This window comes from Helianthus annuus, chromosome 16 (genome assembly GCF_002127325.2).
Source record: "Helianthus annuus cultivar XRQ/B chromosome 16, HanXRQr2.0-SUNRISE, whole genome shotgun sequence".
NCBI lineage: Eukaryota > Viridiplantae > Streptophyta > Magnoliopsida > Asterales > Asteraceae > Helianthus > Helianthus annuus.
The window spans coordinates 69,565,400-69,571,218 of NC_035448.2; positions in this window are offsets into that span (position 1 = coordinate 69,565,400).

Below are 5,819 nucleotides of genomic sequence, written 5' to 3' on the forward strand. Positions count from 1 at the left end.
AAAACAGTTTGGAAAACAGTAAAAGAGGGGTTCAATGTACTCACCTGAGATTGCTTTGAATTCCTTGTATAATAACCAGATAATGCTAGAGATCACGGAATATCAAACGGCACCTAATAGGTAGCTATATCAATATACCGGACCAAATCGGAAGGATCGGATAGTATGCGGGTTCGTAAACCAAACGAGTATGGAGACTTGTGTAATATGGTTTAACAAAGCCTACATACTAAAATGAAACCTAACCTAAGTGCTTGCGACCCATCACGACCCGTTTAGGTAGCTTATGCTACCTTACGCGTCGTCCGCGTAGAACGCGTCTGGAACGCCTAACATCGTGACCACGAGGTATAACCTCGGAAGGTTATAGCTATGGTCACCTAATGTGTTTGGTCGGATCCTAATGATCGACCAAATGGGTCGGGTTCGAAAGTATAAGCGATGGTTTAGATCGTTTACCTTATGACCCTATATAAGCACTAAACTAAAAGTGACGAGCTAAGCATGTTAGAACATGCTTAACTAAGATTAGAAAACAGGTTTGGCATCAAAACAAACGGCTTTGATGCTCACGAGTAGTTTGGTTACAAAATATGCAAGAATGCACATTTTGGCCGAAACTACGACTCGTCACTGAGCCTAGATAACGTGGTAATCAGTAGGTATAGTCACTACGGACTATAACCATCGTGATCACACTCACGTTATGAAGTTCCATGAACTTCGGGTTGACCATAGGCTGGTCAATGCAGAAAGTCAACAAAACGTTGACTTTCGGACTCGAAAAGCGAATAAAAGAGCGAAAGAATACTTACGGAGGGTCCCCGAATGCTAATCTAGATCAAAATGGCTCAGGTATGAAACAAAGGTTCCAACTTAGAGCTCTTGATCAGATTGTGTGGGTTTTTGCAAGAATAGGGGTGGGGTATTTATAGTATTTCCTGAACCGTTAAGATCGTTTCTTGAAAAACGTGATTGAATCTTGCGCGTACACTTGTCGTAAACTTGTGGTTACTGAAAATACCCCTTAGTGAACTGAAAGGGCAAGTTTAAAACATGTGGTTGTGGTTAAACCAGTTGAAATTTGCTGACTAGCTGATCTTATCTGTTCTGGGAGTCTGACGCGCCCCGCGTAAGGATTTGGGCAATCCTTACGCGCCCCGCCTGAGGGTCACAGATCAGAATTTTCAGTTTTAGTCCCTGCACTTCAGAAACATGCAATTTGGCCCATTTTTGGCACTTTTAAGCCCCGTTAACCTCATTTCAAGGCTCTAAGATGGAGTTAGAGTGTAGGGGACTTGAAATATGCTCAAAAATATTCCGGATGTCGGCTCGTTTGGTCGTACGATCCCGATGTTCGCTTAATTACGACGGAATGCGCATAAGCGCGAAAGACGATCCAAATGACGCGACGAATGAATTTTTCTCATGCCAAACACTAAGGCATAATATTATAATGCTTACATAAATTTTTTGGATGTCCGGATGTATTCAGAACGTAAGTTATGCGCGAAAGTGCAAACTTGTGCACTTTTTGACACTTTTAGCCCCTGAATGATCCAAAAGTTTGTTTTAGCATACCAAACCCCTCAAAGCCTATTCCTAAGCTATGCAAAGGATATTTATGGTATGCCTAACTTATGGACATGTTCCGGAATGTTCGTTACAGTTCAAATTGGCATACTTTCGCAGTTTGTCAAGTTTAGTCCCTGTAAGCGAATTAACTTGTTTTTGCCATACTAAAGCCTTCAAAACTTATTTCTAAGTTATGTAAAGGTTATTTGAGGTATGTTGAGTATATGTTGCTGTTCCGGAGTATTTGTCGCATTAAACTGAGTACGTTTACGCACCAGTTTGCGTATAATTCCCCAGAAAGCGATGTAGAGCTTGAAATCGAACAAGAGTTGAAATGTGCAAACGATACACATATTTATACAAGTCCAAAGTATGAAATACAATATTTCATTGGTTTGGAGTTTGTTTGATGGTTGAAGTGACACAGGTGTCACATTAGGGTTTTTTTACTGAATTATAATTGTTGATAAAGTTATGTCATGTTAATGCACATGTGCATAGCTATAGTTATGCACATGTGCATATTTTGACAGGATATGCTTACACAGAATAGGATAATAAGGTAATGTTGTGATCTATATAGATATGCACATGTGCATATTTGTAGGATCGTTGAATCGATCTAAACGAGTCGATCAGAAGAGTTCTTGACCAAATCAGAGGCGGAATTCATTGATTTGATCTTCATTCAGCTTGATATGCACTTAGATTCACTTTAACTATCTCTTGTATTGATTTCAGAACGTTTTACAAGCTAGAGGTACTTCGGCAGAGCTTCGCTACCGGAATCAGGAATGGAATCAGGAATGTTACGAATGAAAGACCCAAGACCCCTATATATAGTGTCAGCCAATTCGCACGAACCATGCTCTCCCGTTCGCACGAACTGGACTTTCCACTTCGTGTGGACTAGCTAATTCAGCCCTGTTTCTCGTTTTTCTCGATCTATGTGTCTTGATCTATCAAATCTATTACATGACTCGATACAAGACGAAGTCGACAGACATATGCACCAACAATATATTTTCTGACAGTACAGGCTTACACAGGCTTACACAGAACATGTTGATTAGGTATAATTATGTGATATATAGTTATGCACATGTGCATAGCTTGACAGAATATGATTACACATAACAGGATAATAAACTAAATTTGTGATCTATATAGTTATGCACATGTGCATAAATTGTTATAATATGTTAATATTCACGTGTGCATAGTTTGCAATAATAGTTTAACAAGGTAGATAATGTTGATGCATATGACTTTGATCTATATAGTTATGCACAGTTATGCTAACATGTATTTCAACTTGGAATATGTTAATAAGGTATAATTGTGTGATATATAGTTATGCACATGTGCATAGATTGACAAAATATATTAATATGCACATGTGCATAATTTGTCAACATAGGTTCTTAAGGTATTTAATGTTTATGCATGTGTATATAATGATGCACGTGTGCATATCTTATTTGTTGATCATAAATTAATGTTGATACACATGCTCATTGTAGATCATCGATGGAAAAAAATACATGGATTAACAGATGAAAGAGTTAAGCAGATGTTAGACGTTAGACGAAGAGGCATTGAAGCAATAGGAATGCTGGGGTGTGCTCAACAACTGGAAAAAGGAACAGACAATATGATGTTATGGAAGTTATATGTGGGTGATTCAAGGACATGAAACCCGTAGTGTCTTTTTTTTTTTTTTGTGTTTGGGAAGTAGCAAGTGGCTAACTGATGTGGTGTGGGTATATTTGGTTGACAGTAGTTGTATAGGATAAATTATGTATGGATGCACATGTGCATTATTCAAAATAGTAATCATATGTCGATGTATTATGTATATTAAAGGATGTATTATGTATATTAAAGCGATGTATATATGTATCAAAGCGGTGCTTGTATGTTGTTAAAAATATGTATGGGTGCACATGAGCATTATTAGAACACGTATATTGCACATGTGCATCTTTTTTTTCCGTATCAAATAACCATGTTAAGTTAAACAGAAACATGTATGCACATGTGCATCTTTCTGTCAATACATTAAGTTTGGTAATGCACATGAAAACAACTAAAAAACATAATCAAAACATAAATTTGATAATCCACATCATGACAACTAAAAAACAGAATCAAAATGAATACTGATTGGAATTTGTTTATCGTTATAAATAGTTAATTCAAGAATCATAAATTTGGTTGGTCGATTTACGACGTCTGGTTGAACATCTAAGAATGATTGTAGCTCGTTATCAACTATAAGTTATCAACTATAACCAACTATAAGTTATCAACTATAACGTAATCAAAATAAAAGTCTTTGAGGTTGGCAAATTGGGGTTTCATTGTATGTAGTATAATGTCTGAATCAGGTTCACCGATAAATGATAAATAGACGTACGTCTCTCGTATGTCTCTGGAATAGTTTTTGAAATGTTCTCTCGTCTGCATCACCCTTATCATCCTATATTTTTCAAATGTATACATAATATAATTGTCAATATAATGCACGTGTGCATAATGTAATTGTCAACATAATGCGCACGAGCATTATCATTTTATGTATAACGACATTTTTTTTAACATAACAAGATGCCATATATTCAAACCATAACTTTAGACATGAACTAGAGAAGTACACTTACAATAAACATATAAAATCCTATTTTTCTATTACATTCACACCACTAGTGTACCACTCTTCAATCACTAAATTCTCCATATTAGCTATGACTTTCATCCACAACAGAGTACACTCACTGACTTATTCCAGTCTTATAGCATTTGAACACTGCATGACTTTGAATAGCTTCTCATTTCTTCTCGACCATATGATCCATAATGTAACTATCACTATGCAGTTGACTGCCTTTTTCTTCTTCTTAGAAATATCCAGCTTCCAGGAAAAAGAGAGAATATCTGCCACTGTTGAGTAAGAATGTAAATCTTTTACTCCCAGCCATGCTCCAACCATCCACCAAAGCGTTTTTGACATCAAACACGGAATGAGGACGTGTTCAACAGTTTCTTGCTCGTATCCGCAACCCGGGCACAATGTGTTGCTGATATGAATTCCCTTTTTTTACAGCTTTGTCTTTGTCGGTAACCTGCCTTCGACGCCTTTCCATGCTAACATATTGGTTTTAGGTGTAGCCCAACCGTTCCAGGTCGTTACAAAGCCACTCGACGGGTCCCCGCTTATGACACACAAATCCTATCTAACGGGTTTAAGATTGAAAGTCGACTTTTTTTCCGAGTGCCAACCCCACCCATATTGACCCATCTTCATTCGGGTGTCTTTCAGCAGCGCCAAAAGCTGCATATACTCCACCCATGCCTCCCCGGTTGTCGGCTTGTTCTTCCATTGCCAATCTTACACAGTCACCTCCCCTATTTTTTTGTAGTTGTCCGCCACCCAAGACCCTTTGTTTGCTGCCATTATGTACATAATTGGATGGTTATCCATAAGGCACTTGTTTAGAATACATACATTAACGATATAGTCTAGTTTTCAACATAATGCACATGTGCATATAATTTAGTACAATATAGTTTACAGTAAACATAATGCACATGTGCATATAATTAATACAACATCATTTACAGTAAATATAATGATTTACAAAGTATATACATCATTTACACTCAACATAATACCTTTAGTCACAAATCGAATGAATTGCAACTCTTGATGTTCTGTATTTGTAGGTATCTTGTGACTATCAACTGTATTATCAGAAGATGGACCAACAGAGGATGCCATGTATGAGGAGGATTATCAGAGACTGTATGAGGAGGAACATCAGAGACTGTATGAGGAGGAACATCAGAGACTGTATGAGGAGGAACATCAGATGTATGAGGAGGATTATCAGAGACTGTATGAGGAGGAACATCATATGTGTGAGGATCGACACGTGATGAATCAGAGGATGCCATGTAGAGGGTGTAAATGGTGGGTTGTTCGTTGTGAATGCCGCCGGAAACACCGTGCCTGGATGTCGCCGCCGTGAACTCCGGTGAGTTACGTGAACGTCGTCGGTCGTCGTCGTCAATGTATACAACAATCTGATCTGCAATGTATACAACAATCTCATCTGATGAATGAAACCCTAATAATTAAAAGTTGTAGATCGTGAACAAAGTGGTGAGAAGAGGGGAGCGTGTTTTGTAATAAATATCACATAATTACAATTTTGCCATGTGTTCACACTGGTTCTCGCAAT